We start from the raw sequence: 24,098 nt of genomic DNA, 5'->3' as shown, positions 1-24,098 counted from the left end.
AATATCTAAGTCCCCGCCTCTGATACCCCAACTCTGATTCCCCACCTCTGATTCTCCAGCTCTGATTCCCCGCCTCTGATTCCCCGCATCTGATTCCCTGCATCTGATTCCAAGCCTCTGATTCCCTGCATCTGATTCCCAACCTCTGATTCCCCACCTCTGATTCCCCATATCTGATTCCCCGCCTCTGTTTCCCCGCCTATGATTCCCCGCCTCTGTTTCCCCATATCTGATTCCCGGCCTCTGATTCCCCGCCTCTGATTCCCCGCCTCTGATTCCCTGCCTCTGATTCCCCATCTCCGATTCCGCACATCTGATTCCCTGCCTCTGATTCCCCGCCTCTGATTCCCCGCCTCTGATTCCCTGCCTCTGATTCCCAAAATCTGATTCCCCACCTCTGATTCCCCATATCTGATTCCCCGCCTCTGTTTCCCCAGCTCTGATTCCCCGTGTTTGATTCCCTGCCTCTGATTCCCTGCCCTGATTCCCCATCTCTGTTTCACCGCCTTTGATTCGCCACCTCTGATTCCCCTTATCTGATTCCCCGCCTCTGTTTCCCCGCCTCTGATTCCCTGCCTCTGATTCCCAACCTCTGATTCCACACCTCTGATTCCCCATATCTGATTCCCCGCCTCTGTTTCCCCGCCTCTGATTCCCCGCCTCTGTTTCCCCATATCTGATTCCCGGCCTCTGATTCCCCGCCTCTGATTCCCCGCCTCTGATTCCCTGCCTCTGATTCCCCATCTCCGATTCCGCACATCTGATTCCCTGCCTCTGATTCCCCGCCTCTGATTCCCCGCCTCTGATTCCCTGCCTCTGATTCCCAAAATCTGATTCCCCACCTCTGATTCCCCATATCTGATTCCCCGCCTCTGTTTCCCCAGCTCTGATTCCCCGTGTTTGATTCCCTGCCTCTGATTCCCTGCCCTGATTCCCCATCTCTGTTTCACCGCCTTTGATTCGCCACCTCTGATTCCCCTTATCTGATTCCCCGCCTCTGTTTCCCCGCCTCTGATTCCCTGCCTCTGATTCCCAACCTCTGATTCCACACCTCTGATTCCCCATATCTGATTCCCCGCCTGTGTTTCCCCACCTCTGATTCCCCGCCCCTGTTTCCCCATATCTGATTCCCCGCCTCTGATTCCCCAACCCTGATTCCCAGCCTCTGATTCCCCAGCTCTGATTCCCCGCCTCTGATTCCCCGTGTTTGATTCCCTGCCTCTGATTGCCCGCCTCTGATTCCCCATCTCTGATTCACCGCCTTTGATTCGCCACCTCTGATTCCCCATATCTGATTCCCTGTCTCTGTTTCCCCACCTCTGATTCCCCGCCTCTGATTCCCCATATCTCATTCCCCGCCTCTGAATCCCCATCTCTGATTCCCGGACTCTGATTCCCCACCTCTGATTCCCGGCCTCTTATTCCCGGCATCTGATTCCGGCCTCTGATTCCCGGCCTCTGATTCCCTGCTTCTGATTCTGATTCCCTGCCTCTGATTCCCCATCTCTGATTGCGCACATCTGATTCCCTGCCTCTGATTCCCCACCTCTGATTCCCCATATCTGATTCCCCGCCTCTGTTTCCCCGCCTCTGATTCCCCGCCTCTGTTTCCCAATATCTAAGTCCCCGCCTCTGATTCCCCAACTCTGATTCCCCACCTCTGATTCTCCAGCTCTGATTCCCCGCCTCTGTTTCCCCATATCTAAGTCCCCGCCTCTGATTCCCCAACTCTGATTCCCCACCTCTGATTCCCCAGCTCTGATTCCCCGCCTCTGATTCCCCGCATCTGATTCCCAGCATCTGATTCCCAGCCTCTGATTCCCTGCCTGTGATTCCCAACCTCTGATTCCCCACCTCTGATTCCCCATATCTGATTCCCCTCCTCTGTTTCCCCGCCTCTGATTCCACGCCTCTGTTTCCCCATATCTGATTCCCCGCCTCTATTTGCCCACCTCTGATTCCCCACCTCAGTTTCCCCAGCTCTGATTCCCCGCCTCTGATTCCCCGCATCTGATTCCCTGCATCTGATTCCCAGCCTCTGATTCCCTGCCTGTGATTCCCAACCTCTGATTCCCCACCTCTGATTCCCCATATCTGATTCCCCGCCTCTGTTTCCCCACCTCTGATTCCCCGCCTCTGTTTCCCCATATCTGATTCCCCGCCTCTATTTGCCCACCTCTGATTACCCACCTCAGTTTCCCCATATCTGATTCCCCGCCTCTGAATCCCCAACTCTGATTCCCTGCATCTAATTCCCCAGCTCTGATTCCCCGCCTCTGATTCCCCGTGTCTGATATCCTGCCTCTGATTCCCCGCCTCTGATTACCCATGTCTGATTCACCGCCTCTGATTCCCCACCTCTGATTCCCCATCTCTGATTCCGCACATCCGATTCCCTGCTTCTGATTCCCCGCCTCTGATTCACAGCCTCTGATTCCCCAGCTCTGATTCCCCGCCTCAGATTCCCCGCGTCTTATTCCCTGCTTCTGATTCTGATTCCCTGCCTCTGATTCCCCATCTCTGATACCGCACATCTGATTCCCTGCCACTGATTCACCACCTCTGATTCCCAATATCTGATTCCCCGCCTCTGTTTCCCCGCCTCTGATTCCCCGCCTCTGTTTCCCCATATCTAAGTCCCCGCCTCTGATTCCCCAACTCTGATTCCCCACCTCTGATTCCCCAGCTCTGATTCCCCACCTCTGATTCCCCATATCTGATTCCCCGCCTCTGAATCCCCAACTCTGATTCCCTGCATCTAATTCCCCAGCTCTGATTCCCCGCCTCTGATTCCCCGTGTCTGATTTCCTGCCTCTGATTCCCCGCCTCTGATTACCCATGTCTGATTCACCGCCTCTGATTCCCCACCTCTGATTCCCCATCTCTGATTCCGCACATCCGATTCCCTGCCTCTGATTCCCCGCCTCTGATTCACCGCCTCTGATTCCCGGCCTCTGATTTCCCGCCTCTGATTCCCTGCCACTGATACCCCGCCCCTGATTCCCCACCTCTGATTCCCCATATCTGATTCCCCGCCTCTGTTTCCCAGCCTCTGATTCCCCGCCTCTGATTCCCCATATCTGATTCCCCGCCTCTGATTCCCCAACTCTGATTCCCCGCCTCTGATTCCCCAGCTCTGAAACCCCGCCTCTGATTCCCCGCGTCTGATTGCCGGCCTCTGATTCCCCGCCTCTGATTCTCCATCTCTGATTCACAACCTCTGATTCCCCACCTCTGATTGCCCATATCTGATTCCCCGCCTCTGTATCCCCGCCTCTGATTCCCCAGCTCTGATTAACAATATCTGATTCCCCGCCTCTGATTCCCCACCTCTGATTCCCCGCCTCTGATTCGCCAGCTATGATTCCCCGCCTCTGATTCCCCAGCTCTGATTCGCTGCCTCTGATTCCCCGTGTTTGATTCCCTGCCTCTGATTCCCGGCCTCTGATTCCCCATCTCTGATTCACCGCCTTTGATTCGCCACCTCTGATTCCCCATATCTGATTCACCGCCTCTGTTTCCCCGCCTCTGATTCCCCGCCTCTGATTCCCCATATCTCATTCCCCGCCTCTGAATCCCCATCTCTGATTCCCGGACTCTGATTCCCCACCTCTGATTCCCGGCCTCTTATTCCCGGCATCTGATTCCGGCCTCTGATCCCCGGCCTCTGATTCCCTGCTTCTGATTCTGATTCCCTGCCTCTGATTCCCCATCTCTGATTGCGCACATCTGATTCCCTGCCTCTGATTCCCCACCTCTGATTCCCCATATCTGATTCCCCGCCTCTGTTTCCCCGCCTCTGATTCCCCGCCTCTGTTTCCCAATATCTAAGTCCCCGCCTCTGATTCCCCAACTCTGATTCCCCACCTCTGATTCTCCAGCTCTGATTCCCCGCCTCTGATTACCCGCATCTGATTCCCTGCATCTGATTCCAAGCCTCTGATTCCCTGCCTCTGATTCCCAACCTCTGATTCCCCACCTCTGATTTCCCATATCTGATTCCCCGCCTCTGTTTCCCCGCCTCTGATTCCCCGCCTCTGTTTCCCCATATCTGATTCCCGGCCTCTGATTCCCCGCCTCTGATTCCCCGCCTCTGATTCCCTGCCTCTGATTCCCCATCTCCGATTCCCTGCCACTGATACCCCGCTCCTGATTCCCCACCTCTGATTCCCCATATCTGATTCCCCGCCTCTGTTTCCCCGCCTCTGATTCCCCGCCTCTGATTCCCCATATCTGATTCCCCGCCTCTGATTCCCCAACTCTGATTCCCCGCCTCTGATTCCCCAGCTCTGAAACCCCGCCTCTGATTCCCCGCGTCTGATTGCCGGCCTCTGATTCCCCGCCTCTGATTCTCCATCTCTGATTCACAACCTCTGATTCCCCACCTCTGATTGCCCATATCTGATTCCCCGCCTCTGTATCCCCGCCTCTGATTCCTTAGCTCTGATTAACAATATCTGATTCCCCGCCTCTGATTCCCCACCTCTGATTCCCCGCCTCTGATTCGCCAGCTATGATTCCCCGCCTCTGATTCCCCAGCTCTGATTCCCTGCCTTTGATTCCCCGTGTTTGATTCCCTGCCTCTGATTCCCGGCCTCTGATTCCCCATCTCTGATTCACCGCCTTTGATTCGCCACCTCTGATTCCCCATATCTGATTCACCGCCTCTGTTTCCCCGCCTCTGATTCCCCGCCTCTGATTCCCCATATCTCATTCCCCGCCTCTGAATCCCCATCTCTGATTCCCGGACTCTGATTCCCCACCTCTGATTCCCGGCCTCTTATTCCCGGCATCTGATTCCGGCCTCTGATCCCCGGCCTCTGATTCCCTGCTTCTGATTCTGATTCCCTGCCTCTGATTCCCCATCTCTGATTGCGCACATCTGATTCCCTGCCTCTGATTCCCCACCTCTGATTCCCCATATCTGATTCCCCGCCTCTGTTTCCCCGCCTCTGATTCCCCGCCTCTGTTTCCCAATATCTAAGTCCCCGCCTCTGATTCCCCAACTCTGATTCCCCACCTCTGATTCTCCAGCTCTGATTCCCCGCCTCTGATTCCCCGCATCTGATTCCCTGCATCTGATTCCAAGCCTCTGATTCCCTGCCTCTGATTCCCAACCTCTGATTCCCCACCTCTGATTTCCCATATCTGATTCCCCGCCTCTGTTTCCCCGCCTCTGATTCCCCGCCTCTGTTTCCCCATATCTGATTCCCGGCCTCTGATTCCCCGCCTCTGATTCCCCGCCTCTGATTCCCTGCCTCTGATTCCCCATCTCCGATTCCGCACATCTGATTCCCTGCCTCTGATTCCCCGCCTCTGATTCCCCGCCTCTGATTCCCTGCCTCTGATTCCCAACATCTGATTCTCCACCTCTGATTCCCCATATCTGATTCCCCGCCTGTTTCCCCGCCTCTGACTCCCCTCCTCTGATTCCCCAACTCTAATTCCCCGCCTCTGATTCCCCACCTCTGATTCCCCATCTCTGATTCCGCACATCCGATTCCCTGCTTCTGATTCCCCGCCTCTGATTCACAGCCTCTGATTCCCCAGCTCTGATTCCCCGCCTCAGATTCCCCGCGTCTTATTCCCTGCTTCTGATTCTGATTCCCTGCCTCTGATTCCCCATCTCTGATTCCACACATCTGATTCCCTGCCTCTGATTCCCCACCTCTGATTCCCCATATCTGATTCCCCGCCTCTGTTTCCCCGCCTCTGATTCCCCGCCTCTGTTTCCCCATATCTAAGTCCCCGCCTCTGATTCCGCAACTCTGATTCCACACCTCTGATTCCCCAGCTCTGAATACCCACCTCTGATTCCCCATATCTGATTCCCCGCCTCTGTTTCCCCGCCTCTGATTCCCCGCCACTGTTTCCCCATATCTGATTCCCCGCCTCTGAATCCCCAACTCTGATTCCCTGCATCTAATTCCCCAGCTCTGATTCCCCGCCTCTGATTCCCCGTGTCATATTTCCTGCCTCTGATTCCCCGCCTCTGATTACCCATGTCTGATTCACCGCCTCTGATTCCCCACCTCTGATTCCCCATCTCTGATTCCGCACATCAGATTCCCTGCCTCTGATTCCCCGCCTCTGATTCACCGCCTCTGATTCACCGCCTCTGATTCCCGGCCTCTGATTTCCCGCCTCTGATTCCCTGCCACTGATACCCCGCCCCTGATTCCCCACCTCTGATTCCCCATATCTGATTCCCCGCCTCTGTTTCCCCGCCTCTGATTCCCCGCCTCTGATTTCCCATATCTGATTCCCCGCCTCTGATTCCCCAACTCTGATTCCCCGCCTCTGATACACCAGCTCTGAATCCCCGCCTCTGATTCCCCGCGTCTGATTACCGGCCTCTGATTCCCCACCTCTGATTCCCCATATCTGATTCCCCGCCTCTGTTTCCCCGCCTCTGATTCCCCACCTCTGATTAACAATATCTGATTCCCCGCCTCTGATTCCCCACCTCTGATTCCCCGCCTCTGATTCGCCAGCTATGATTCCCCACCTCTGATTCCCAGCGTCTGATTCCCCGCCTCTGATTCCCCATCTCTGATTCCCCATCTCTGATTCCCCATCTCTGATTCCCCAATTCTGATTCCCCGCCTCTGATTCCCCAGCTCTGAATCCTCGCCTCTGATTCCTTGCCTCTGATTCCCAACATCTGATTCCCCACCTCTGAATTCCCATATTGATTCCCTGCCTCTGATTCCCCGCCTCTGATTCCCCAACTCTGATTCCCCGCCTCTGATTCCCCAGCTCTGATTCCCCGCCTCTTATTCCCCGTGTTTGATTCCCTGCCTCTGATTCCCGGCCTCTGATTCCCCATCTCTGATTCACCGCCTTTCATTCGCCACCTCTGATTCCCCATATCTGATTCCCCGCCTCTGTTTCCCAGCCTCTGATTCCCGGCCTCTGATTCCCCATATCTCATTCCCCGCCTCTGAATCCCCATCTCTGATTCCCGGACTCTGATTCCCCACCTCTGATTCCCGGACTCTTATTCCCGGCATCTGATTCCGGCCTCTGATTCCTGGCCTCTGATTCCCTGCTTCTGATTCTGATTCCCTGCCTCTGATTCCCCATCTCTGATTGCGCACATCTGATTCCCTGCCTCTGATTCCCCACCTCTGATTCACCATATCTGATTTCCCGCCTCTGTTTCCCCGCCTCTGATTCCCCGCCTCTGTTTCCCAATATCTAAGTCCCCGCCTCTGATACCCCAACTCTGATTCCCCACCTCTGATTCTCCAGCTCTGATTCCCCGCCTCTGATTCCCCGCATCTGATTCCCTGCATCTGATTCCAAGCCTCTGATTCCCTGCATCTGATTCCCAACCTCTGATTCCCCACCTCTGATTCCCCATATCTGATTCCCCGCCTCTGTTTCCCCGCCTCTGATTCCCCACCTCTGATTAACAATATCTGATTCCCCGCCTCTGATTCCCCACCTCTGATTCCCCGCCTCTGATTCGCCAGCTATGATTCCCCACCTCTGATTCCCAGCGTCTGATTCCCCGCCTCTGATTCCCCATCTCTGATTCCCCATCTCTGATTCCCCATCTCTGATTCCCCAATTCAGATTCCCCGCCTCTGATTCCCCAGCTCTGAATCCTCGCCTCTGATTCCTTGCCTCTGATTCCCAACATCTGATTCCCCACCTCTGAATTCCCATATTGATTCCCTGCCTCTGATTCCCCGCCTCTGATTCCCCAACTCTGATTCCCCGCCTCTGATTCCCCAGCTCTGATTCCCCGCCTCCTATTCCCCGTGTTTGATTCCCTGCCTCTGATTCCCGGCCTCTGATTCCCCATCTCTGATTCACCGCCTTTCATTCGCCACCTCTGATTCCCCATATCTGATTCCCCGCCTCTGTTTCCCAGCCTCTGATTCCCGGCCTCTGATTCCCCATATCTCATTCCCCGCCTCTGAATCCCCATCTCTGATTCCCGGACTCGGATTCCCCACCTCTGATTCCCGGACTCTTATTCCCGGCATCTGATTCCGGCCTCTGATTCCTGGCCTCTGATTCCCTGCTTCTGATTCTGATTCCCTGCCTCTGATTCCCCATCTCTGATTGCGCACATCTGATTCCCTGCCTCTGATTCCCCACCTCTGATTCACCATATCTGATTTCCCGCCTCTGTTTCCCCGCCTCTGATTCCCCGCCTCTGTTTCCCAATATCTAAGTCCCCGCCTCTGATACCCCAACTCTGATTCCCCACCTCTGATTCTCCAGCTCTGATTCCCCGCCTCTGATTCCCCGCATCTGATTCCCTGCATCTGATTCCAAGCCTCTGATTCCCTGCATCTGATTCCCAACCTCTGATTCCCCACCTCTGATTCCCCATATCTGATTCCCCGCCTCTGTTTCCCCGCCTCTGATTCCCCGCCTCTGTTTCCGCATATCTGATTCCCGGCCTCTGATTCCCCGCCTCTGATTCCCCGCCTCTGATTCCCTGCCTCTGATTCCCCATCTCCGATTCCGCACATCTGATTCCCTGCCTCTGATTCCCCGCCTCTGATTCCCCGCCTCTGATTCCCTGCCTCTGATTCCCAAAATCTGATTCCCCACCTCTGATTCCCCATATCTGATTCCCCGCCTCTGTTTCCCCAGCTCTGATTCCCCGTGTTTGATTCCCTGCCTCTGATTCCCTGCCCTGATTCCCCATCTCTGTTTCACCGCCTTTGATTCGCCACCTCTGATTCCCCTTATCTGATTCCCCGCCTCTGTTTCCCCGCCTCTGATTCCCTGCCTCTGATTCCCAACCTCTGATTCCACACCTCTGATTCCCCATATCTGATTCCCCGCCTGTGTTTCCCCACCTCTGATTCCCCGCCCCTGTTTCCCCATATCTGATTCCCCGCCTCTGATTCCCCAACCCTGATTCCCAGCCTCTGATTCCCCAGCTCTGATTCCCCGCCTCTGATTCCCCGTGTTTGATTCCCTGCCTCTGATTGCCCGCCTCTGATTCCCCATCTCTGATTCACCGCCTTTGATTCGCCACCTCTGATTCCCCATATCTGATTCCCTGTCTCTGTTTCCCCACCTCTGATTCCCCGCCTCTGATTCCCCATATCTCATTCCCCGCCTCTGAATCCCCATCTCTGATTCCCGGACTCTGATTCCCCACCTCTGATTCCCGGCCTCTTATTCCCGGCATCTGATTCCGGCCTCTGATTCCCGGCCTCTGATTCCCTGCTTCTGATTCTTATTCCCTGCCTCTGATTCCCCATCTCTGATTGCGCACATCTGATTCCCTGCCTCTGATTCCCCACCTCTGATTCCCCATATCTGATTCCCCGCCTCTGTTTCCCCGCCTCTGATTCCCCGCCTCTGTTTCCCAATATCTAAGTCCCCGCCTCTGATTCCCCAACTCTGATTCCCCACCTCTGATTCTCCAGCTCTGATTCCCCGCCTCTGTTTCCCCATATCTAAGTCCCCGCCTCTGATTCCCCAACTCTGATTCCCCACCTCTGATTCCCCAGCTCTGATTCCCCGCCTCTGATTCCCCGCATCTGATTCCCAGCATCTGATTCCCAGCCTCTGATTCCCTGCCTGTGATTCCCAACCTCTGATTCCCCACCTCTGATTCCCCATATCTGATTCCCCGCCTCTGTTTCCCCGCCTCTGATTCCCCGCCTCTGTTTCCCCATATCTGATTCCCCGCCTCTATTTGCCCACCTCTGATTCCCCACCTCAGTTTCCCCAGCTCTGATTCCCCGCCTCTGATTCCCCGCATCTGATTCCCTGCATCTGATTCCCAGCCTCTGATTCCCTGCCTGTGATTCCCAACCTCTGATTCCCCACCTCTGATTCCCCATATCTGATTCCCCGCCTCTGTTTCCCCACCTCTGATTCCCCGCCTCTGTTTCCCCATATCTGATTCCCCGCCTCTATTTGCCCACCTCTGATTACCCACCTCAGTTTCCCCATATCTGATTCCCCGCCTCTGAATCCCCAACTCTGATTCCCTGCATCTAATTCCCCAGCTCTGATTCCCCGCCTCTGATTCCCCGTGTCTGATATCCTGCCTCTGATTCCCCGCCTCTGATTACCCATGTCTGATTCACCGCCTCTGATTCCCCACCTCTGATTCCCCATCTCTGATTCCGCACATCCGATTCCCTGCTTCTGATTCCCCGCCTCTGATTCACAGCCTCTGATTCCCCAGCTCTGATTCCCCGCCTCAGATTCCCCGCGTCTTATTCCCTGCTTCTGATTCTGATTCCCTGCCTCTGATTCCCCATCTCTGATACCGCACATCTGATTCCCTGCCACTGATTCACCACCTCTGATTCCCAATATCTGATTCCCCGCCTCTGTTTCCCCGCCTCTGATTCCCCGCCTCTGTTTCCCCATATCTAAGTCCCCGCCTCTGATTCCCCAACTCTGATTCCCCACCTCTGATTCCCCAGCTCTGATTCCCCACCTCTGATTCCCCATATCTGATTCCCCGCCTCTGAATCCCCAACTCTGATTCCCTGCATCTAATTCCCCAGCTCTGATTCCCCGCCTCTGATTCCCCGTGTCTGATTTCCTGCCTCTGATTCCCCGCCTCTGATTACCCATGTCTGATTCACCGCCTCTGATTCCCCACCTCTGATTCCCCATCTCTGATTCCGCACATCCGATTCCCTGCCTCTGATTCCCCGCCTCTGATTCACCGCCTCTGATTCCCGGCCTCTGATTTCCCGCCTCTGATTCCCTGCCACTGATACCCCGCCCCTGATTCCCCACCTCTGATTCCCCATATCTGATTCCCCGCCTCTGTTTCCCAGCCTCTGATTCCCCGCCTCTGATTCCCCATATCTGATTCCCCGCCTCTGATTCCCCAACTCTGATTCCCCGCCTCTGATTCCCCAGCTCTGAAACCCCGCCTCTGATTCCCCGCGTCTGATTGCCGGCCTCTGATTCCCCGCCTCTGATTCTCCATCTCTGATTCACAACCTCTGATTCCCCACCTCTGATTGCCCATATCTGATTCCCCGCCTCTGTATCCCCGCCTCTGATTCCCCAGCTCTGATTAACAATATCTGATTCCCCGCCTCTGATTCCCCACCTCTGATTCCCCGCCTCTGATTCGCCAGCTATGATTCCCCGCCTCTGATTCCCCAGCTCTGATTCGCTGCCTCTGATTCCCCGTGTTTGATTCCCTGCCTCTGATTCCCGGCCTCTGATTCCCCATCTCTGATTCACCGCCTTTGATTCGCCACCTCTGATTCCCCATATCTGATTCACCGCCTCTGTTTCCCCGCCTCTGATTCCCCGCCTCTGATTCCCCATATCTCATTCCCCGCCTCTGAATCCCCATCTCTGATTCCCGGACTCTGATTCCCCACCTCTGATTCCCGGCCTCTTATTCCCGGCATCTGATTCCGGCCTCTGATCCCCGGCCTCTGATTCCCTGCTTCTGATTCTGATTCCCTGCCTCTGATTCCCCATCTCTGATTGCGCACATCTGATTCCCTGCCTCTGATTCCCCACCTCTGATTCCCCATATCTGATTCCCCGCCTCTGTTTCCCCGCCTCTGATTCCCCGCCTCTGTTTCCCAATATCTAAGTCCCCGCCTCTGATTCCCCAACTCTGATTCCCCACCTCTGATTCTCCAGCTCTGATTCCCCGCCTCTGATTACCCGCATCTGATTCCCTGCATCTGATTCCAAGCCTCTGATTCCCTGCCTCTGATTCCCAACCTCTGATTCCCCACCTCTGATTTCCCATATCTGATTCCCCGCCTCTGTTTCCCCGCCTCTGATTCCCCGCCTCTGTTTCCCCATATCTGATTCCCGGCCTCTGATTCCCCGCCTCTGATTCCCCGCCTCTGATTCCCTGCCTCTGATTCCCCATCTCCGATTCCCTGCCACTGATACCCCGCTCCTGATTCCCCACCTCTGATTCCCCATATCTGATTCCCCGCCTCTGTTTCCCCGCCTCTGATTCCCCGCCTCTGATTCCCCATATCTGATTCCCCGCCTCTGATTCCCCAACTCTGATTCCCCGCCTCTGATTCCCCAGCTCTGAAACCCCGCCTCTGATTCCCCGCGTCTGATTGCCGGCCTCTGATTCCCCGCCTCTGATTCTCCATCTCTGATTCACAACCTCTGATTCCCCACCTCTGATTGCCCATATCTGATTCCCCGCCTCTGTATCCCCGCCTCTGATTCCTTAGCTCTGATTAACAATATCTGATTCCCCGCCTCTGATTCCCCACCTCTGATTCCCCGCCTCTGATTCGCCAGCTATGATTCCCCGCCTCTGATTCCCCAGCTCTGATTCCCTGCCTCTGATTCCCCGTGTTTGATTCCCTGCCTCTGATTCCCGGCCTCTGATTCCCCATCTCTGATTCACCGCCTTTGATTCGCCACCTCTGATTCCCCATATCTGATTCACCGCCTCTGTTTCCCCGCCTCTGATTCCCCGCCTCTGATTCCCCATATCTCATTCCCCGCCTCTGAATCCCCATCTCTGATTCCCGGACTCTGATTCCCCACCTCTGATTCCCGGCCTCTTATTCCCGGCATCTGATTCCGGCCTCTGATCCCCGGCCTCTGATTCCCTGCTTCTGATTCTGATTCCCTGCCTCTGATTCCCCATCTCTGATTGCGCACATCTGATTCCCTGCCTCTGATTCCCCACCTCTGATTCCCCATATCTGATTCCCCGCCTCTGTTTCCCCGCCTCTGATTCCCCGCCTCTGTTTCCCAATATCTAAGTCCCCGCCTCTGATTCCCCAACTCTGATTCCCCACCTCTGATTCTCCAGCTCTGATTCCCCGCCTCTGATTCCCCGCATCTGATTCCCTGCATCTGATTCCAAGCCTCTGATTCCCTGCCTCTGATTCCCAACCTCTGATTCCCCACCTCTGATTTCCCATATCTGATTCCCCGCCTCTGTTTCCCCGCCTCTGATTCCCCGCCTCTGTTTCCCCATATCTGATTCCCGGCCTCTGATTCCCCGCCTCTGATTCCCCGCCTCTGATTCCCTGCCTCTGATTCCCCATCTCCGATTCCGCACATCTGATTCCCTGCCTCTGATTCCCCGCCTCTGATTCCCCGCCTCTGATTCCCTGCCTCTGATTCCCAACATCTGATTCTCCACCTCTGATTCCCCATATCTGATTCCCCGCCTGTTTCCCCGCCTCTGACTCCCCTCCTCTGATTCCCCAACTCTAATTCCCCGCCTCTGATTCCCCACCTCTGATTCCCCATCTCTGATTCCGCACATCCGATTCCCTGCTTCTGATTCCCCGCCTCTGATTCACAGCCTCTGATTCCCCAGCTCTGATTCCCCGCCTCAGATTCCCCGCGTCTTATTCCCTGCTTCTGATTCTGATTCCCTGCCTCTGATTCCCCATCTCTGATTCCACACATCTGATTCCCTGCCTCTGATTCCCCACCTCTGATTCCCCATATCTGATTCCCCGCCTCTGTTTCCCCGCCTCTGATTCCCCGCCTCTGTTTCCCCATATCTAAGTCCCCGCCTCTGATTCCGCAACTCTGATTCCACACCTCTGATTCCCCAGCTCTGAATACCCACCTCTGATTCCCCATATCTGATTCCCCGCCTCTGTTTCCCCGCCTCTGATTCCCCGCCACTGTTTCCCCATATCTGATTCCCCGCCTCTGAATCCCCAACTCTGATTCCCTGCATCTAATTCCCCAGCTCTGATTCCCCGCCTCTGATTCCCCGTGTCAGATTTCCTGCCTCTGATTCCCCGCCTCTGATTACCCATGTCTGATTCACCGCCTCTGATTCCCCACCTCTGATTCCCCATCTCTGATTCCGCACATCAGATTCCCTGCCTCTGATTCCCCGCCTCTGATTCACCGCCTCTGATTCACCGCCTCTGATTCCCGGCCTCTGATTTCCCGCCTCTGATTCCCTGCCACTGATACCCCGCCCCTGATTCCCCACCTCTGATTCCCCATATCTGATTCCCCGCCTCTGTTTCCCCGCCTCTGATTCCCCGCCTCTGATTTCCCATATCTGATTCCCCGCCTCTGATTCCCCAACTCTGATTCCCCGCCTCTGATACACCAGCTCTGAATCCCCGCCTCTGATTCCCCGCGTCTGATTACCGGCCTCTGATTCCCCACCTCTGATTCCCCATATCTGATTCCCCGCCTCTGTTTCCCCGCCTCTGATTCCCCACCTCTGATTAACAATATCTGATTCCCCGCCTCTGATTCCCCACCTCTGATTCCCCGCCTCTGATTCGCCAGCTATGATTCCCCACCTCTGATTCCCAGCGTCTGATTCCCCGCCTCTGATTCCCCATCTCTGATTCCCCATCTCTGATTCCCCATCTCTGATTCCCCAATTCTGATTCCCCGCCTCTGATTCCCCAGCTCTGAATCCTCGCCTCTGATTCCTTGCCTCTGATTCCCAACATCTGATTCCCCACCTCTGAATTCCCATATTGATTCCCTGCCTCTGATTCCCCGCCTCTGATTCCCCAACTCTGATTCCCCGCCTCTGATTCCCCAGCTCTGATTCCCCGCCTCTTATTCCCCGTGTTTGATTCCCTGCCTCTGATTCCCGGCCTCTGATTCCCCATCTCTGATTCACCGCCTTTCATTCGCCACCTCTGATTCCCCATATCTGATTCCCCGCCTCTGTTTCCCAGCCTCTGATTCCCGGCCTCTGATTCCCCATATCTCATTCCCCGCCTCTGAATCCCCATCTCTGATTCCCGGACTCTGATTCCCCACCTCTGATTCCCGGACTCTTATTCCCGGCATCTGATTCCGGCCTCTGATTCCTGGCCTCTGATTCCCTGCTTCTGATTCTGATTCCCTGCCTCTGATTCCCCATCTCTGATTGCGCACATCTGATTCCCTGCCTCTGATTCCCCACCTCTGATTCACCATATCTGATTTCCCGCCTCTGTTTCCCCGCCTCTGATTCCCCGCCTCTGTTTCCCAATATCTAAGTCCCCGCCTCTGATACCCCAACTCTGATTCCCCACCTCTGATTCTCCAGCTCTGATTCCCCGCCTCTGATTCCCCGCATCTGATTCCCTGCATCTGATTCCAAGCCTCTGATTCCCTGCATCTGATTCCCAACCTCTGATTCCCCACCTCTGATTCCCCATATCTGATTCCCCGCCTCTGTTTCCCCGCCTCTGATTCCCCACCTCTGATTAACAATATCTGATTCCCCGCCTCTGATTCCCCACCTCTGATTCCCCGCCTCTGATTCGCCAGCTATGATTCCCCACCTCTGATTCCCAGCGTCTGATTCCCCGCCTCTGATTCCCCATCTCTGATTCCCCATCTCTGATTCCCCATCTCTGATTCCCCAATTCAGATTCCCCGCCTCTGATTCCCCAGCTCTGAATCCTCGCCTCTGATTCCTTGCCTCTGATTCCCAACATCTGATTCCCCACCTCTGAATTCCCATATTGATTCCCTGCCTCTGATTCCCCGCCTCTGATTCCCCAACTCTGATTCCCCGCCTCTGATTCCCCAGCTCTGATTCCCCGCCTCCTATTCCCCGTGTTTGATTCCCTGCCTCTGATTCCCGGCCTCTGATTCCCCATCTCTGATTCACCGCCTTTCATTCGCCACCTCTGATTCCCCATATCTGATTCCCCGCCTCTGTTTCCCAGCCTCTGATTCCCGGCCTCTGATTCCCCATATCTCATTCCCCGCCTCTGAATCCCCATCTCTGATTCCCGGACTCGGATTCCCCACCTCTGATTCCCGGACTCTTATTCCCGGCATCTGATTCCGGCCTCTGATTCCTGGCCTCTGATTCCCTGCTTCTGATTCTGATTCCCTGCCTCTGATTCCCCATCTCTGATTGCGCACATCTGATTCCCTGCCTCTGATTCCCCACCTCTGATTCACCATATCTGATTTCCCGCCTCTGTTTCCCCGCCTCTGATTCCCCGCCTCTGTTTCCCAATATCTAAGTCCCCGCCTCTGATACCCCAACTCTGATTCCCCACCTCTGATTCTCCAGCTCTGATTCCCCGCCTCTGATTCCCCGCATCTGATTCCCTGCATCTGATTCCAAGCCTCTGATTCCCTGCATCTGATTCCCAACCTCTGATTCCCCACCTCTGATTCCCCATATCTGATTCCCCGCCTCTGTTTCCCCGCCTCTGATTCCCCGCCTCTGTTTCCGCATATCTGATTCCCGGCCTCTGATTCACCGCCTCTGATTCCCCGCCTCTGATTCCCTGCCTCTGATTCCCCATCTCCGATTCCGCACATCTGATTCCCTGCCTCTGATTCCACGCCTCTGATTCCCCACCTCTGATTCCCTGCCTCTGATTCCCAACATCTGATTCCCCACCTCTGATTCCCCATATCTGATTCCCCGCCTCTGTTTCCCCAGCTCTGATTCCCCGTGTTTGATTCCCTGCCCTGATTCCCCATCTCTGTTTCACCGCCTTTGATTCGCCACCTCTGATTCCCCTTATCTGATTCCCCGCCTCTGTTTCCCCGCCTCTGATTCCCTGCCTCTGATTCCCAACCTCTGATTCCACACCTCTGATTCCCCATATCTGATTCCCCGCCTGTGTTTCCCCACCTCTGATTCCCCGCCCCTGTTTCCCCATATCTGATTCCCCGCCTCTGATTCCCCAACCCTGATTCCCAGCCTCTGATTCCCCAGCTCTGATTCCCCGCCTCTGATTCCCCGTGTTTGATTCCCTGCCTCTGATTGCCCGCCTCTGATTCCCCATCTCTGATTCACCGCCTTTGATTCGCCACCTCTGATTCCCCATATCTGATTCCCTGTCTCTGTTTCCCCACCTCTGATTCCCCGCCTCTGATTCCCCATATCTCATTCCCCGCCTCTGAATCCCCATCTCTGATTCCCGGACTCTGATTCCCCACCTCTGATTCCCGGCCTCTTATTCCCGGCATCTGATTCCGGCCTCTGATTCCCGGCCTCTGATTCCCTGCTTCTGATTCTGATTCCCTGCCTCTGATTCCCCATCTCTGATTGATCACATCTGATTCCCTGCCTCTGATTCCCCACCTCTGATTCCCCATATCTGATTCCCCGCCTCTGTTTCCCCGCCTCTGATTCCCCGCCTCTGTTTCCCAATATCTAAGTCCCCGCCTCTGATTCCCCAACTCTGATTCCCCACCTCTGATTCTCCAGCTCTGATTCCCCGCCTCTGTTTCCCCATATCTAAGTCCCCGCCTCTGATTCCCCAACTCTGATTCCCCACCTCTGATTCCCCAGCTCTGATTCCCCGCCTCTGATTCCCCGCATCTGATTCCCAGCCTCTGATTCCCTGCCTGTGATTCCCAACCTCTGATTCCCCACCTCTGATTCCCCATATCTGATTCCCCGCCTCTGCTTCCCCGCCTCTGATTCCCCGCCTCTGTTTCCCCATATCTGATTCCCCGCCTCTATTTGCCCACCTCTGATTCCCCACCTCAGTTTCCCCAGCTCTGATTCCCCGCCTCTGATTCCCCGCATCTGATTCCCTGCATCTGATTCCCAGCCTCTGATTCCCTGCCTGTGATTCCCAACCTCTGATTCCCCACCTCTGATTCCCCATATCTGATTCCCCGCCTCTGTTTCCCCACCTCTGATTCCCCGCCTCTGTTTCCCCATATCTGATTCCCCGCCTCTATTTGCCCACCTCTGATTACCCACCTCAGTTTCCCCATATCTGATTCCCCGCCTATGAATCCCCAACTCTGATTCCCTGCATCTAATTCCCCAGCTCTGATTCCCCGCCTCTGATTCCCCGTGTCTGATTTCCTGCCTCTGATTCCCCGCCTCTGATTACCCATGTCTGATTCACCGCCTCTGATTCCCCACTTCTGATTCCCCATCTCTGATTCCGCACATCCCATTCCCTGCCTCTGATTCCCCGCCTCTGATTCCCCGCCTCAGATTCCCCGTGTCTGATTTCCTGCCTCTGATTCCCCGCCTCTGATTACCCATGTCTGATTCACCGCCTCTGATTCCCCACCTCTGATTCCCCATCTCTGATTCCGCACATCCGATTCCCTGCTTCTGATTCCCCGCCTCTGATTATCAGCCTCTGATTCCCCAGCTCTGATTCCCCGCCTCAGATTCCCCGCGTCTTATTCCCTGCTTCTGATTCTGATTCCCTGCCTCTGATTCCCCATCTCTGATACCGCACATCTGATTCCCTGCCTCTGATTCCCCACCTCTGATTCCCAATATCTGATTCCCCGCCTCTGTTTCCCCGCCTCTGATTCCCCGCCTCTGTTTCCCCATATCTAAGTCCCCGCCTCTGATTCCCCAACTCTGATTCCCCACCTCTGATTCCCCAGCTCTGATTCCCCACCTCTGATTCCCCATATCTGATTCCCCGCCTCTGAATCCCCAACTCTGATTCCCTGCATCTAATTCCCCAGCTCTGATTCCCCGCCTCTGATTCCCCGTGTCTGATTTCCTGCCTCTGATTCCCCGCCTCTGATTACCCATGTCTGATTCACCGCCTCTGATTCCCCACCTCTGATTCCCCATCTCTGATTCCGCACATCAGATTCCCTGCCTCTGATTCCCCGCCTCTGATTCACCGCCTCTGATTCCCGGCCTCTGATTTCCCGCCTCTGATTCCCTGCCACTGATACCCCGCCCCTGATTCCCCACCTCTGATTCCCCATATCTGATTCCCCGCCTCTTTTTCCCCGCCTCTGATTCCCCGCCTCTGATTCCCCATATCTGATTCCCCGCCTCTGATTCCCCAACTCTGATTCCCCGCCTCTGATTCCCCAGCTCTGAAACCCCGCCTCTGATTCCCCGCGTCTGATTGCCGGCCTCTGATTCCCCGCCTCTGATTCTCCATCTCTGATTCACAACCTCTGATTCCCCACCTCTGATTGCCCATATCTGATTCCCCGCCTCTGTATCCCCGCCTCTGATTCCCCAGCTCTGATTAACAATATCTGATTCTCCGCCTCTGATTCCCCACCTCTGATTCCCCGCCTCTGATTCGCCAGCTATGATTCCCCGCCTCTGATTCCCCAGCTCTGATTCCCTGCCTCTGATTCCCCGTGTTTGATTCCCTGCCTCTGATTCCCGGCCTCTGATTCCCCATCTCTGATTCACCGCCTTTGATTCGCCACCTCTGATTCCCCATATCTGATTCACCGCCTCTGTTTCCTCGCCTCTGATTCCCCGCCTCTGATTCCCCATATCTCATTCCCCGCCTCTGAATCCCCATCTCTGATTCCCGGACTCTGATTCCCCACCTCTGATTCCCGGCCTCTTATTCCCGGCATCTGATTCCGGCCTCTGATCCCCGGCCTCTGATTCCCTGCTTCTGATTCTGATTCCCTGCCTCTGATTCCCCATCTCTGATTGCGCACATCTGATTCCCTGCCTCTGATTCCCCACCTCTGATTCCCCATATCTGATTCCCCGCCTCTGTTTCCCCGCCTCTGATTCCCCGCCTCTGTTTCCCAATATCTAAGTCCCCGCCTCTGATTCCCCAACTCTGATTCCCCACCTCTGATTCTCCAGCTCTGATTCCCCGCCTCTGATTCCCCGCATCTGATTCCCTGCATCTGATTCCAAGCCTCTGATTCCCTGCCTCTGATTCCCAACCTCTGATTCCCCACCTCTGATTTCCCATATCTGATTCCCCGCCTCTGTTTCCCCGCCTCTGATTCCCCGCCTCTGTTTCCCCATATCTGATTCCCGGCCTCTGATTCCCCGCCTCTGATTCCCCGCCTCTGATTCCCTGCCTCTGATTCCCCATCTCCGATTCCGCACATCTGATTCCCTGCCTCTGATTCCCCGCCTCTGATTCCCCGCCTCTGATTCCCTGCCTCTGATTCCCAACATCTGATTCTCCACCTCTGATTCCCCATATCTGATTCCCCGCCTGTTTCCCCGCCTCTGACTCCCCTCCTCTGATTCCCCAACACTAATTCCCCGCCTCTGATTCCCCAGCTCTGATTCCCCGTGTTTGATTCCCTGCCTCTGATTCCCTGCCCTGATTCCCCATCTCTGTTTCACCGCCTTTGATTCGCCACCTCTGATTCCCCACCTCTGATTCCCGGACTCTTATTCCCGGCATCTGATTCCGGCCTCTGATTCCTGGCCTCTGATTCCCTGCTTCTGATTCTGATTCCCTGCCTCTGATTCCCCATCTCTGATTGCGCACATCTGATTCCCTGCCTCTGATTCCCCACCTCTGATTCCCCATATCTGATTTCCCGCCTCTGTTTCCCCGCCTCTGATTCCCCGCCTCTGTTTCCCAATATCTAAGTCCCCGCCTCTGATACCCCAACTCTGATTCCCCACCTCTGATTCTCCAGCTCTGATTCCCCGCCTCTGATTCCCCGCATCTGATTCCCTGCATCTGATTCCAAGCCTCTGATTCCCTGCATCTGATTCCCAACCTCTGATTCCCCACCTCTGATTCCCCATATCTGATTCCCCGCCTCTGTTTCCCCGCCTATGATTCCCCGCCTCTGTTTCCCCATATCTGATTCCCGGCCTCTGATTCCCCGCCTCTGATTCCCCGCCTCTGATTCCCTGCCTCTGATTCCCCATCTCCGATTCCGCACATCTGATTCCCTGCCTCTGATTCCCCGCTTCTGATTCCCCGCCTCTGATTCCCTGCCTCTGATTCCCAAAATCTGATTCCCCACCTCTGATTCCCCATATCTGATTCCCCGCCTCTGTTTCCCCAGCTCTGATTCCCCGTGTTTGATTCCCTGCCTCTGATTCCCTGCCCTGATTCCCCATCTCTGTTTCACCGCCTTTGATTCGCCACCTCTGATTCCCCTTATCTGATTCCCCGCCTCTGTTTCCCCGCCTCTGATTCCCTGCCTCTGATTCCCAACCTCTGATTCCACACCTCTGATTCCCCATATCTGATTCCCCGCCTGTGTTTCCCCACCTCTGATTCCCCGCCCCTGTTTCCCCATATCTGATTCCCCGCCTCTGATTCCCCAACCCTGATTCCCAGCCTCTGATTCCCCAGCTCTGATTTCCCGCCTCTGATTCCCCGTGTTTGATTCCCTGCCTCTGATTGCCCGCCTCTGATTCCCCATCTCTGATTCACCGCCTTTGATTCGCCACCTCTGATTCCCCATATCTGATTCCCTGTCTCTGTTTCCCCACCTCTGATTCCCCGCCTCTGATTCCCCATATCTCATTCCCCGCCTCTGAATCCCCATCTCTGATTCCCGGACTCTGATTCCCCACCTCTGATTCCCGGCCTCTTATTCCCGGCATCTGATTCCGGCCTCTGATTCCCGGCCTCTGATTCCCTGCTTCTGATTCTGATTCCCTGCCTCTGATTCCCCATCTCTGATTGCGCACATCTGATTCCCTGCCTCTGATTCCCCACCTCTGATTCCCCATATCTGATTCCCCGCCTCTGTTTCCCCGCCTCTGATTCCCCGCCTCTGTTTCCCAATATCTAAGTCCCCGCCTCTGATTCCCCAACTCTGATTCCCCACCTCTGATTCTCCAGCTCTGATTCCCCGCCTCTGTTTCCCCATATCTAAGTCCCCGCCTCTGATTCCCCAACTCTGATTCCCCACCTCTGATTCCCCAGCTCTGATTCCCCGCCTCTGATTCCCCGCATCTGATTCCCAGCATCTGATTCCCAGCCTCTGATTCCCTGCCTGTGATTCCCAACCTCTGATTCCCCACCTCTGATTCCCCATATCTGATTCCCCGCCTCTGTTTCCCCGCCTCTGATTCCCCGCCTCTGTTTCCCCATATCTGATTCCCCGCCTCTATTTGCCCACCTCTGATTCCCCACCTCAGTTTCCCCAGCTCTGATTCCCCGCCTCTGATTCCCCGCATCTGATTCCCTGCATCTGATTCCCAGCCTCTGATTCCCTGCCTGTGATTCCCAACCTCTGATTCCCCACCTCTGATTCCCCATATCTGATTCCCCGCCTCTGTTTCCCCACCTCTGATTCCCCGCCTCTGTTTCCCCATATCTGATTCCCCGCCTCTATTTGCCCACCTCTGATTACCCACCTCAGTTTCCCCATATCTGATTCCCCGCCTCTGAATCCCCAACTCTGATTCCCTGCATCTAATTCCCCAGCTCTGATTCCCCGCCTCTGATTCCCCGTGTCTGATATCCTGCCTCTGATTCCCCGCCTCTGATTACCCATGTCTGATTCACCGCCTCTGATTCCCCACCTCTGATTCCCCATCTCTGATTCCGCACATCCGATTCCCTGCTTCTGATTCCCCGCCTCTGATTCACAGCCTCTGATTCCCCAGCTCTGATTCCCCGCCTCAGATTCCCCGCGTCTTATTCCCTGCTTCTGATTCTGATTCCCTGCCTCTGATTCCCCATCTCTGATACCGCACATCTGATTCCCTGCCACTGATTCACCACCTCTGATTCCCAATATCTGATTCCCCGCCTCTGTTTCCCCGCCTCTGATTCCCCGCCTCTGTTTCCCCATATCTAAGTCCCCGCCTCTGATTCCCCAACTCTGATTCCCCACCTCTGATTCCCCAGCTCTGATTCCCCACCTCTGATTCCCCATATCTGATTCCCCGCCTCTGAATCCCCAACTCTGATTCCCTGCATCTAATTCCCCAGCTCTGATTCCCCGCCTCTGATTCCCCGTGTCTGATTTCCTGCCTCTGATTCCCCGCCTCTGATTACCCATGTCTGATTCACCGCCTCTGATTCCCCACCTCTGATTCCCCATCTCTGATTCCGCACATCCGATTCCCTGCCTCTGATTCCCCGCCTCTGATTCACCGCCTCTGATTCCCGGCCTCTGATTTCCCGCCTCTGATTCCCTGCCACTGATACCCCGCCCCTGATTCCCCACCTCTGATTCCCCATATCTGATTCCCCGCCTCTGTTTCCCAGCCTCTGATTCCCCGCCTCTGATTCCCCATATCTGATTCCCCGCCTCTGATTCCCCAACTCTGATTCCCCGCCTCTGATTCCCCAGCTCTGAAACCCCGCCTCTGATTCCCCGCGTCTGATTGCCGGCCTCTGATTCCCCGCCTCTGATTCTCCATCTCTGATTCACAACCTCTGATTCCCCACCTCTGATTGCCCATATCAGATTCCCCGCCTCTGTATCCCCGCCTCTGATTCCCCAGCTCTGATTAACAATATCTGATTCCCCGCCTCTGATTCCCCACCTCTGATTCCCCGCCTCTGATTCGCCAGCTATGATTCCCCGCCTCTGATTCCCCAGCTCTGATTCGCTGCCTCTGATTCCCCGTGTTTGATTCCCTGCCTCTGATTCCCGGCCTCTGATTCCCCATCTCTGATTCACCGCCTTTGATTCGCCACCTCTGATTCCCCATATCTGATTCACCGCCTCTGTTTCCCCGCCTCTGATTCCCCGCCTCTGATTCCCCATATCTCATTCCCCGCCTCTGAATCCCCATCTCTGATTCCCGGACTCTGATTCCCCACCTCTGATTCCCGGCCTCTTATTCCCGGCATCTGATTCCGGCCTCTGATCCCCGGCCTCTGATTCCCTGCTTCTGATTCTGATTCCCTGCCTCTGATTCCCCATCTCTGATTGCGCACATCTGATTCCCTGCCTCTGATTCCCCACCTCTGATTCCCCATATCTGATTCCCCGCCTCTGTTTCCCCGCCTCTGATTCCCCAACTCTGATTCCCCACCTCTGATTCTCCAGCTCTGATTCCCCGCCTCTGATTCCCCGCATCTGATTCCCTGCATCTGATTCCAAGCCTCTGATTCCCTGCCTCTGATTCCCAACCTCTGATTCCCCACCTCTGATTTCCCATATCTGATTCCCCGCCTCTGTTTCCCCGCCTCTGATTCCCCGCCTCTGTTTCCCCATATCTGATTCCCGGCCTCTGATTCCCCGCCTCTGATTCCCCGCCTCTGATTCCCTGCCTCTGATTCCCCATCTCCGATTCCCTGCCACTGATACCCCGCTCCTGATTCCCCACCTCTGATTCCCCATATCTGATTCCCCGCCTCTGTTTCCCCGCCTCTGATTCCCCGCCTCTGATTCCCCATATCTGATTCCCCGCCTCTGATTCCCCAACTCTGATTCCCCGCCTCTGATTCCCCAGCTCTGAAACCCCGCCTCTGATTCCCCGCGTCTGATTGCCGGCCTCTGATTCCCCGCCTCTGATTCTCCATCTCTGATTCACAACCTCT

The sequence above is a fragment of the Narcine bancroftii genome, unplaced genomic scaffold (assembly GCF_036971445.1).
Source record: "Narcine bancroftii isolate sNarBan1 unplaced genomic scaffold, sNarBan1.hap1 Scaffold_160, whole genome shotgun sequence".
In the NCBI taxonomy this organism is placed as follows: Eukaryota; Metazoa; Chordata; class Chondrichthyes; order Torpediniformes; family Narcinidae; genus Narcine; species Narcine bancroftii.
Note: the sequence above shows the minus strand (reverse complement) of the source record.